The sequence below is a fragment of the Schistocerca cancellata genome, chromosome 8 (assembly GCF_023864275.1).
Source record: "Schistocerca cancellata isolate TAMUIC-IGC-003103 chromosome 8, iqSchCanc2.1, whole genome shotgun sequence".
Lineage (NCBI taxonomy): Eukaryota > Metazoa > Arthropoda > Insecta > Orthoptera > Acrididae > Schistocerca > Schistocerca cancellata.
Window position 1 is genome coordinate 207,258,823 of NC_064633.1, and position 12,784 is coordinate 207,271,606.

The 12,784-nt window shown below is 42.0% G+C and overlaps 1 protein-coding gene across 3 annotated transcripts in view; it reads left to right on the forward strand.

Moving 5' to 3' along the window:
* Positions 1-12,784, forward strand: part of LOC126094738 (rho GTPase-activating protein Graf-like) — a 573,129-nt gene that overhangs the window by 550 nt on the left and 559,795 nt on the right. The window lies entirely within an intron of this gene.

Sequence of the window (12,784 nt, forward strand, 5' to 3'; positions counted from 1 at the left end):
TTTTGCGTTATTTTGGACATAGTACAAATTCTTTTAGCCTGTAGTGGTAATGAGATATACTAGCAAGATGGAATTTTGTGCGAGATGATAATGCGTGACGCCGGCATTGTTGATCAGCTGATGCCCAAAGCGCCAACGGATAAGTTTACACGTTAAATTCGCGTTCACTTCCATGTTACAAATGTACCGTTCTTCATTTTTTTCCATTTTGAGTATTATTTATTGTCACTTCTTATTGTTGTGCTATTGACGCAGCATCGGGAGCTTTTCCTTTTTTTATCGTTCTTGCAGGGACACGTTGTGCCCTACCGTGATGAATTGACAGTTGAAACGGTGTTTTTTTTTTTTTTCAATAATGGCCCACATAAGGAAAGCTGGTTAGGTAATTAGTGGAATAACAAACAATTCTTTGCAATGAATTTGTAATGGAAGTTCGGAATTGTTGACCTACTCATTCATACTAGTCGGCCGCGGCTTCCGCGAACAGATCTGTACAATATGTAAGATAAATAGGCCTTTGTATTTCATTAATGTTAGAATTTTTTGTGAGTTTTTCGAAAACTATTTTCATAACTAAGGAATTTTTTAAATTCTAAAAGATAAGATGTACTCGTCCACAGTCTGTCAGTGAATTATGCCGTGATAAGTTGATTTCTCTTCATTTTTATTGTTTTAAGGGGGGATCAGTTGTAGTAAGTTCACTGTCGGCAATTATTTAGTCGTAGTAGACATCTCAGCCAAATTGGAGGTCTTTGGAGATTAGTCAAGACAAATACGACTGTACTCTTGTTCTGGAGAACTGGATTCAATTCCCCACCCCGCTATCCAGATTTAGGTTTTCCATGGTCTCCGTAAATTACTTGAGGCAGACGCCGGAATGGTTCCTTCGAAGAGGACATGGCCAATTTTCTTTTCCTCGCTTCGTGTCTAGTCCTTCGTCTTTAATGCCGTTAAGACAGTTACTCATCCCACCTGTCAAAATAACGACTTACAGAGATAGTTGGATCCAGTCCCACACCACTGAACGTAGACAGGTGTGCACGCTATTCCAGTTGTTTTGCATTTGTAAACAGCTGTCGAAAATGCTTGTAAATTGACGCCGAATCCCTCTAACGAAACGCGATTTCTGCACTTCTCACTTGGTGAGACCATTGAGCTCCACGGCCGAGACCGAGGTCTGAGCATTTGCCGCATTTTGTATTTGTATTTCGTCAGGTTTGCGTTTAATCCTTATAGTTTTTAAATAGAATCCCTAGAAAATAGTGCTAGTGGCGATATTACAAGTGGCAACGTGATCACGCCATAGGGACGCGACTTACAGCTTCTAACACGGACAGTCAACAGCGAAATATGGTGAACAACTATGTTCAAACACGATAATTTGGCTCTGCATCTGCTCAGCGTGAAATCATCCAGAGTTCATACTCCCCCATAAGCCGTTGTCTGGATACCTTTTACCCGTGCACACCTACCGCCGCGTAATAGCAGGAATTGGCCAATGGTGGGAAATTTGATTATAGTCGACGATGAACACAGGTTGTAGTTTCAAAAGTTTAAAGGTTCCTCAAAGAAAACTTTCCGCGCGTGCTTAGGAGAAATAAGGTACTTTTGAATCCCTTTGGAAATGCAGTACCAGAGGGTCACACTAATGACGTCTGAACAAATTTTCGTATCGTGAATTTCAAGAGGAAAAGGAGGAATTCCGTGAACACACAGGTCGTACCCAACAGATAATACTACAATTTATTGTACTCAGTGTGGTGTTGAATACCTTGCGAATATGAATACCGGCATGTTCGAGGGGATTCGTCCGTTACACATTAAGTCAGAAATTGTTAGTGCTAAGCGGGGGGGGGGGGGGGGGGGGGAAATCTCCAAACTGATTTTCTCCACCAATATTTTATCCTGTTCGTGATTCATGGCAACATGGAAACAGCACCATACTCCTCGGGAACTACACACTTGTTCCAGAAGGAAAGGTCAGTATTCAGGGATATGATAGAAACTATCATTCGAAGCAGAAAAGTGTAGTAAACGTGGGCTCTAGAACACATCCCGTAAGAGGTATGAACCCTGTTTCATCTTCTATACTGTGTAACAATTGTTATCTACTGCAAGCTGTTTGCTTTCCTTATTTTGGGAGCGGGTAGTGTGGAACAGAACAAGAAAAGATGGTCTAGTAAACATGGACTCTAAAATGCATACCTTTAAATCTAGGAGCACTTGTTAGTAGAAGAGATGTTTCACAACTGTGAAGATGAGCAAATGTTCATAGCTCTTCATGAATGTATTTTAGAGCCCTCGTTTACTAGATTTTTCTTCGAATGGTTGCTCCTGTCATCTCCCTGAGTACTAACCTTTCTTTCTTGGGCACCTTGTAAACCGTCACCATCTACGCGCAAGTATGCTCTTAAACGGTCGCGTATTTCGTTGCAGGAACCGAGAAAACCCTACGGCATGTTCACGTGCAATTTAAAAACCCAATTCGCCCTTGTTAGTGCCACTATACTACGGTTGAATGGATTAAACAGGGTTCCAGGAACTCTGCAATCACCATTCATTATGCTAGAGCGTAATATTGAATCCTAGAGAAAGGTTGTTTTCACTAGAAAACTAGAGACTTTCTGCAGCATTTTGTTGCTCCAAGTTGGCCATCACAACTTTTCATTGGATCTGAGTCTTTTAAGTTAGTCTTAACCGTTTCAGGATCCAACTTAGCAGCCTGTTTCTAAACTAAATACATATAATTACCTTTTTTTCATTCCTGCCCATTACATTCTTAAGGATTGGAGATCAGAACTTGCGGAGTTAATGCAGAAAGCAGCCCAGCGGACTTTTGACTCGGTGTAGGAAAAACAGCAAAATTGCCAGAGCATTATCACGGCATATTCCCCAAATATCATTAATATCACAACCATCGCACCACATTGCTTGGTTGCAGATGAATAAAAAAAGATACCTGCTGAAACAGTGCCAGGCTGCAATCCTTGTTCTTTGTCACAAGTATAGTAGTATGTCATTGGTCAGTCTGGCACATACTCGTTACGAAAGCAATGCGGGTGGTCCAAGTGAGATGTGAGGACAAATTTGTTAGGATACGGCCCTGAATTTTTATGGACAATTGGCGAAATATTTAGTGTGTTTTGTAGCATTGTTTCTCGGATACCCTTCATACTTTTGATCATAGCCTCTTCCAGATCTGCAACTAAGCTTACACTAGAAGCGTGTCCAACCTTTTAACTTACCTGGGCCACATTGGAAGAAGACGAGTAATTTTGAGCCGCACATTAAGTACTTATCAATAACTGCTGAGAAAAAAAGGGATGGCGGGATGGACCATTTTGAGAATAGCATGGTGTGGCACGAATTACAAATTGAAAATTTTCCATAAACGGAATTTCTCTTTTGTTTTTTTTCCCACCGGTCGTATGAAAAATGCTCACTTCTTGGGCCGCATGCGTGCCACGGCTTGGACACCCATGCACTAGGCCAGTGGTTCCCAACCTGAGGATAATTACCCCCGGAAGGGTAAAATGAAATTTTCTGAGGGGTAAAAGCTATACGATTCGATTCTATTTCAATTACGAAACTAAATTATTTTCAAAGTATCATTACTATTATTGCAAATTTAGAATGTCTAATTGCACTCAGGGATAATAGGTCTAAGCAAGGTTCGGAACCACTGCACTAACAGTTGTAGTGAGGGCCGGCAAAAGCCAATCAACCGCGCTGTGAAGAAAATGTGATGAGCAATGTAACACGGGTGTGGTTGGTGGTTTAGTCATTATTTGCTAACAAGTCTGTCTGAATGAGGGATAAGGTCGGGGCTGGGTTATATATATAAAGGGGGGTGCAACTCAGTTTCGCGGTGAATGGCAAAATAGTTTGGATATTTTACGATAAAGGTTTTTATTTGTGACCATACATTTCCCACTCAGTCAGCTTCCAACAAATGATACAAATCAAAAGGCATATTGAATCTCACACACGTACACACAAGACTCGCTTATAATATTCACATTGGATGTATACGTAACAGTTACATCATGGTGCATTCAGCCGCCAAAGAGGAACACATCATGAGCTGCGAGTAGTGTCTTCATTTTGACAGGAAATTGGTGTCGACGAAGCACTTAGCATTTCAGCAATATTCTTTTGTCGCTTGGTGGGGGCAGCCGAAAATGATGTGGTCGATGTCCTTATCCAGGCCACAATCACTTAGGGATGAGACAATCAGTTGTAGTTGATAGAGATGCAGTCGAAATAATCTAGTAGTTATTGGTATTATTGACATGAGTCTACATGAGCAGCAGGGCTGATCACAAATCTGTCAGAAAACTGATTTATCATTATCTATCGGCATGTTTTAAGTCCTTCTAGTAATGCAGAGTACGTGATCGGTCTGTGTAGAGGCGATACGTATGTTGATATTCACTTAAAAAGTTGCCGGCTCATATTAGGTGAACAAGTATGACGTAAAATGAGATTTTCTCTCTGTAGCGGAGTGTGCGCTGATATGAAACTTCCTGGCAATTTAAAACTGTGTGCCGGTCCGAGACTCGAACTCAGGACCTTTGCCTTTCGCGGGCAAGTGCTCTACTAGCTCTCTACTTCGTCCCCACGACGTGGTACTGGCAGAATTGAAGCTGTGGGGACGGGTCGTGAGTCGTGCTTGGCTAGCTCGAATGATAGAGCACTCGCCCGCGAAAGGAAAAGCTTCCGAATTCGAGTCTCAGTCCGGCACACACTTTTAATATACCAGGAAGTTTCATGTACGGTGTATCTGTGCGAATGTCCAAAATCTGTCATCGTACTCCTGTAATGTATCATGAAACAGTGATTGGTGCAAAACTGTTGCAATTCGGTGACACAGTGACGAAATATAATACAAGATAGATGATGATGGTGAAAGTTTCTTCTATTACCATTATCGACTAATGAAGCACGTGTCGGCCAACATCCAAATCCTCAAAAACAAACGGTCTTGCCAAATTGTGAGCGTTTGACTAGGTTGCAGTAGGGTTTTGGAACATTATGAAGTGCCTCGAAGAAAACGATTTATTGACACATAGTCAGCACGGTTTCATAAAATATCGATCTTGTGAAACACAAAAAGCTCTTTATACTCGTGAAGTAATAAGTGCTATCGACAGGGGATGTCAAATTGATTCAATATTTTTAGATTTCCAGAAGGCTTTCGACACCGTTCCTCACAAGCGTCTTCTAACCAAACTGCGTGCCTACGGAGTATCGCCTCAGTTGTGCGACTGGATTCGTGATTTCCTGTCAGAAACGTCACAGTTCGTAGTAACAGACGGAAAGTCATCGAGTAACACGGAAGTAGTGTTATAGGCCCTCTATTGTTCCTGATCCATATTAACGACATATGAGTCAATCTGAGTAGCCGCCTTAGATTGTTTGCAGATGATGCTGTCATTTACCGTCTTGTAAAGTTATCAGATGATCAAAACGACTTGAAAAATGATTTAGATAAGATATATGTATGGTGCGAAAAGTGGCAATTGATCCTGAATAAGGAAAGGTGTGAAGATATTCACATGAGTACTAAAAGAAATCAGCTAAATTTCGATTACGCGATAAGTTACACGAATCTGAAGGCTGTAAATTCAACTAAATACTTAGGGATTACAATTACAAATAGGCCTAACCTAAATTGGAACGATCACAAAATATTGTGGGTAGAGCAAACCAACGACTGTGATTCATTGGCAGAACACTTAGAAGGTGCAACAGGTCTACTAAAGAGACTGCTTACACCTCGCTTGTCCGCCCTATTGTGGAGTATTGCTGTTCGGTCCGCATCAGGTGGGACTGGCGGATAACATCAAAAAAGTACAAAGAAGGGCAGCTCGTTTTGTATTATCGCGAACTAGGGGAGATAGTGTCTCGGACATGATACGTGAATTGGAGTGGCAATCATTAAAACAAAGGCGTTTTTCGTTGCGACGGGGTCTTCTCATGAAATTTCAATCACCAGTTTTCTCCTCCGATTGCGAAAACATTCTGCTGGCACCCACCTACATAGGGAGAAATTATCATCACGATAAAATAAGAGAAATCAGGGCTCGCACAAAAACATTTAAGTGCTCGTTTTTCCCGCGTGCTGTTCGAGAGTGGAACGGTAGAGACATTGAACCCTCTGCCAGGCACTTTATTGTGAATAGCGGAGTAATCACGTGGATGTAGATATTTGGAGCCAATGTAACTACTACTGTTCGAGAGGAGGCTCATTAGCTTCGACAAGAAAAGCATTCGTTGGGGTCGAACGTAGATCACAAAAGCAGCAAAAGATTACATCTGTCGAGCGTTTGTAGGGCAGAATCACTAGCCGAGCCATAGCAAAAGCAACCGTAGTAATCCATATACGACCTCATTGAGTCGGCTCTCCCACCAACCACCCGCAGCTGAATGTTAACATTGACTTCTCATTTTTCGTAGGCTGCACTTGAGTGGACCAAGTGAGCTAGTCGATGCCAAGATATTACACAACTTGGTCGAACGATATACAAAAAGGACACTCGTTCTTCGTTCTTGCCATCTATGTCGCGTGTAAAGCCACAGTTTCTGAGTACCCTTCATTACATCATCTTAATTTTTTTCTGGGGGAGGACCGGTACAACCCAACACAGGCCGTCCTCTCCTCTCTCGAGGTACGACCATGGGGTAGGTCACGAACTAAAGCCACTGCCAGTGCCCTGTACTTCGTGCAAGAGGCGAGATTCCAGTTCGATGACCGTACAGGCCGGAATTGGTCGCCAATCAGGCAAAATCGTCGTGAGCATTGAGACAGTCTTCTCACTGACGCACGAAGTTGAAGATACCCGTTTGGTAAGAGACCGTCCCTTCCTGCGGGATGTAGTCCGTAGATGCCTGCTGTTTATCCTCGTCCGACAGGTATCGTCGGCCCTTAAAGGCCTTAAAAAAAATTATCATCCAGCCAACGTACTTTTAAATCATTTAAAAGCAGAAAAAAACAAGACAAACCAAAAAGCTATTGTTTTAATGTCAGTTTTTATTATTGAAGGCGTAGCCGTATGGCTTGAACTTCTATTTTCAGACTGGGCAATCGTAGATGCCCCAATATATTCTGCAGCGGCGATAATCGCATGGAGAGAGATCAGGACTATAGGGCGGGTGCTCAGATGTGTCCCACTTGAGTTGGCGTGTTGTTGTTGTGGTCTTCAGTCCAGAGACTGGTTTGATGCAGCTCTCCATGCTACTCTATCCTGTGCAAGCTTTTTCATCTCCCAGTACCTACAGCAACCTACATCCTTCTGAATCTGCTTTGTGTATTCACCTCTTGGTCTCCCTCTACGATTCTTACCCTCCACGCTGCCCTCCAATACTAAATTGGTGATCCCTTGATGCCTCAGAATATGTCCTACCAACCGATCCCTTCTTCTAGTCAAGTTGTGCCACAAAATTCTCTTCTCTCCAATTCTATTCAATACCTCCTCGTTAGTTATGTGATCTACCAATCTAACCTTCAGCATTCTTCTGTAGCACCACCTTTCGAAAGCTTCTATTCTCTTCTTGTCTAAACTATTTGTCGTCCACGTTTCACTTCCATACATGGCCACACTCCATACAAATACTTTCAGAAGTGACTTCCTGACACTTAAATCTATACTCGATGTTAACAAATTTCTCTTCTTCAGAAACGCTTTCCTTGCCATTGCCAGTCTGCATTTTATATCTCCTCTACTTCGACCATCATCAGTTATTTTGCTCTCCAAATAACAAAACTCAGTTACTACTTTAAGTGTCTCATTTCCTAATCTAATTCCCTCGGCACCACCCGACTTAATTCGACTGCACTACATTATCCTCGTTTTGCTTTTGTTGATGTTCATCTTATATCCTCCTTTCAGGACACTGTCCATTCCGTTCAGCGGCTTTTCCAGGTCCTTTGCTGTTTCTGACAGAATTTCAATGTCATCGGCGTACCTCAAAGTTTTAATTTCTTCTCCATGGATTTTAATTCCTACGCCAAATTTTTCTTTTATTTCCTTTACTGCTTGCTCAATACTCAGATTGAATAACATCGGGGATAGGCTACAACCCTGTCTCACTCCCTTCCCAAGCACTTGTTCCCTTTCATGCCCCTCGGCTCTTATAACTGCCATCTGGTTTCTGTACAAATTGTAATTAGCGTTTCGCTCCCTGTATTTTACCCCTGCCACCTTGGCGTAGTTCGTGCATTACATTTGCGATATGAGGGCGTGCGTTATGAACTTGGCTCACCATTCAGCAACGGTGGTTTTCAACGGACATGATGTCACATAAACATTTGTCATTCTGCGATGGATTTCTACCTGTGTTTGTCCCTCGGCAACCAAGAAAAGAATAACAGCACATTGGTCCTGTTTGCACGCATTTGGTAATAACGTCGCGTAGTTCACGTTTTCGCAGATACCGCACGCACATTGGAAAAACAGGAATGCCACACTTATCCCTTGTCAACGAGTCGGTCTTAAATACCAGCATAGTAGTCGCGTTACGTTGCGTATGCCCTGCAGTAACGCCCTCAAACGGAAGATTTTTGATCCCCATTTATAATTTGGTAATTCTTTCGTGCGAGAGTCCTGTTACTAAAGGCGTGTTAAATCTGGCTTATAATCTCCCCAACTGTCAAGCAACCTTCAAATAAGACGCGTCTATTCAGTCACTCTGCTGTCAGCAGAGAAAAAATTACAATTATCTGTTTTGTGGGTGCACTGAAATGAGGCAGTCGACAGGCTGTTTGGAAGTTTTCCAAATGCCTCGTGACCGTTTGGACACCACCGAGATAATGGATACATGCGACAAACGCGTGGTTTGCACCGTATATCGTTGCATCCTAACTGCGCATAGAAGCCTTCAATACAGAAGGTATGTTATTGCTGTATATACAGCGATAACGCTGTTAGTTTTTTGTTACACGTAACAGCAGCGTTGCTTTAGCTCATCTGACCCCAAATTTTGTATGATATTTCTTAATAAGTCTAGGTAAAAGATGTGATTGCTAGATGAAAAAGAGGTAGTAAGGACCTGTAGATTTTATCTTATTGAAAAAATTGTAAAATTTGCACGAGAGGTAGCACGTCTTAAGAATTAAGTTATTTGTAAGCCCATCTTGATCACTTCTTTAACACACTGTACAGAGGCGTACGTAATGCGGTAATACAGAATGCACAACGCTACTTGGCCATCGCCTGCCGGTGATGCCGTGCGGTTCTAGGCGCTTCAGACTGGAACCGCGTGACCGCTACGGTCGCAGGTTCGAATCCTGCTTCGGGCATGGATGTGTGTGATGGCCTTAGGTTAGTTAGGTTTAATTAGTTCTAAGTTCTAGGCGACTGATGACGTCAGAAGCTAAGTCGCATAGTGCTCAGAGCCATTTGAACTTGGCCATCTCCATATTTGGTAAATATTGACGTAAAAATTTCGTGCGATACAAGTTTTGGCATGTGCTGAATGAGTTTGCGGTTGCAAAACAGTATCATTACTCAAAGGTCTTCATATCAGTTACACTGCAACCGTAAAAGTGAATGATAAATTGAGTTTTTCGATGTGAAAAATGAAGCCAGACGAGGGTGTATCTCTGCTCTATAACAGCTGTGCATCAGGAGACGCACTGGTGGAATTCCAGTTGGCGGCAGGAAAATCAGCAATCTACGCTTTGCTGCGGATACTACCCTCATTGCAGTGATCTGTTATCCAGAGTGAAGACCAGTAGTTTAAATTTCGGTGTAGAGATAAACATGAAAGAGAGCAAACTAATGGTCATTAATGGACATGGTTGAGATTAAATGGAACCTAAAGGATGCTTAACGGATGTCGAGGAATGACTATATTCACGAACTATTTATATCTTGTAAATGCACGTCTCGGACACTTTGTTGCAGAAACCATTGTGTGAAGCGCAGATGTGCAAGGATGGCCTCTGGGGTGCAGTAACTGTAGGTCTACCCTAAGGAGATGAAAGGCATGTAAGGACTCGGCGTTCAAGAGACTACGAGGCATTCTTAAGTCCGAGCTAAAGGAACGTTTTGCTGGTGCTTGGGTTAGTCTCCACGGCTCCCAACACACTTTCTTCTCAAGCGACCGAACGCGCCGCTCGTGGTCTGCCCCCACTAGCTCTGCCACTTCTTCAGTGACCAGTAGCCGCACAAATTTCGATGCAGACGTGCAAGCGTTTGATGTCTGTCTGCGAAGCGTTCTCGATAAATGCGTCCAGCGGCTCGTCGATTGCACCCAGCGATTCCACGCACTAAGCGCATGTTTGCATGCCCACATTTCGTGTACGATGCCATGCTCCTCGTATGCTGGCTAGCGCTCGAATGAGGAAATCCTCATGTTGACCGCCCGTACTCTCGTGTACAGTGATACAGCGGCGTACGACGTCCTTTGCGTCATGGGTTGTTAAGCAATTGTCATTTCTTATGATGTGTCCCACTCTCCAAGAATTTTGTCGCAACGTTTCTGTGGCCCCCTACATGGTAGAGTTCCTTTGGCCAGAAAAGGCTTCTTTGCTTGTGCTAGTCTGCTTTTTATGTCTCCTTGCTGAAACCAGTATGGGTTTTGCTTCCAAGATAGAAGCATTCCTTCACTTTGTGTACTTCATGACCCCAATGTTTATGATAAGTTTATCGCAAATTCCATTTCTGCTATTGCTCACTACCCTTTCGATATTCTCATTCCATAGTGTTTGCTCATTTAACTTTTCCGGTCATGGTTGAGAACAACCCAAGTGTTTAAGGAAAAAAAACAGCAGTTTAAATTGCATTATATTGTTTTTTGAGAGTGATTTTTCGTGTTTACGAATGGTCAGTTTTGTATATTAATTTATTCAGAGCGCTACCCCTCCCCCCTCTTACAACTATTTTGTTCTAAATACTGTATGTAGAAATTGTGAAGCATTGTGAAGTGGTCCCGGCTAACATTAGTAAAATCTTGGATACTGTTATCTTCACGCAGTCTAAAAATGTATGCATGTGTGTTCCATATCTCCTAAACCACTGGACCAATGTCAACCAAACTTGGTGCTCATATATCTTACTGTCAGGCAACTATCGCCGTGGGGTAGGAACCACGTACCTATCATAATTCAGGAGACATGTTGTCATAAACGATGAGTTGCGTGAAAAACTGCCCCATCATGCATGACGTTTAAATCTACTACGTCAGTGGTACTAATTCTGAATAAATTTCGCGTACAGTTTTTACACTGACTGTACCTGCAAAATTATATCACCGTATGACACACAGATCAAGAGATATGACATTGTAAACACTGAGATGCGTGAAAACTTGCCGCATCATTCTTCTGTGTTACTAACGCTGTTCGTAGCTTGTTTCGCAGCAGTACCCACGTTTACTACTGAATATACCCACACAAATATATCTTTGTACGATACGTGCTTCAAGAGATGTGACAACACAAACACTAAGTGCGTGAAAACACGTCGCGTCATTCACAAAGTTGTATTACATATACTCTTTACTACAAAGATACTCCTACAGGCCAGTCAACTTAAGAAATCCCTGACACCTGGCAGCGCCTTAAACAGCTTTCGACCGCGAAGCGCAATCCGCTCTAGACGAAAACAATAGCATTCTTTACGGCTATGAAGGGGCGTTGGCGTAGACACATTTACGAAATCGAGCTGTAGGCACGCGAAGCTGCTGTTCTTATAATTTGTGCATTATACATATATTATTTGTACGACTGTACCATAATTTCAAAAGTGTTTTCACTAATACATGGAAATCAGTTTGTTTCTGTAGTGCACTACAAACAAAGTTCATTTCTCGTTTTCGTTTCTAATAGAAAACTGTTAAAGTGAATACCCCGGAAATGTCGGGTTTGTCAATTAGTAATTTATAAAGATGTCGCGTAACTTTTTCGACAAGTGTCAGAGATTTGTCGAGTCCCGGACCTTCTTCAAGCAATCAGTACAATTATTGCACAAGCTGTCCTCATATGGAACTTTGTAAGAACATAATCAAAAGACGAAAGGAAGAAGCAGTAGAACACTTCCATTTTCTTGCTTTTATGTGTATTTTAGATCCATGATACAGAAGGAGGTGGTTAGCCACTGAACAAGAAGAAAGTGCATCCAGAGTGGATTGCAAATGTTATCTTTTTTTTTTTTAGCACTGCTGATTCGGATTATTTTCCTGCCATTATATTCCCTAATTTAATTGTAACAAAGTTTCATCCAAACAAATTGTGGAGGATAATGGAACTAAAAACAGCAGAAACTTACAGACAGGATTTGTTAGTTTTCTGAAAAGCCTCATTTCTTGCCATGCCTGCAATGCATCCATTGAAAGAATCCTCTCCACTTATGGGCTTGTTTATTCAAAGTTAAGAATTAATTTAGAAGAGAAAAGAGCTAAGATATTAGTGAAGATACATAAATTTCTGCATGCTTTCAATAAGGACTTCAACTTCTTTGTCATAATTGTAGTTGGATTTTATTGGTTTTTTGGTGGATTCGTGGTGGATGGCCGGGTTAAATTACAACCATCTTGGTTCGTGCCAACGAACTGGTTCTGCAATTCTTCCTTACTTTCATTAAGGATAACGATATCAGTGGTTCTTATCATTGGTATCCTTTCACCGCATGTATCACTCCATCATTGTTTCTTCTTGTATATGTTCAACAAGATGACATCCCTATCCTACAGACTTCTTAATCCAAATGCTTCGTTCTTGCTCTTCCAATGTTACTGTTCCCACTTCCCTCTTGTACATATCGTATGTGATCTTCTATAT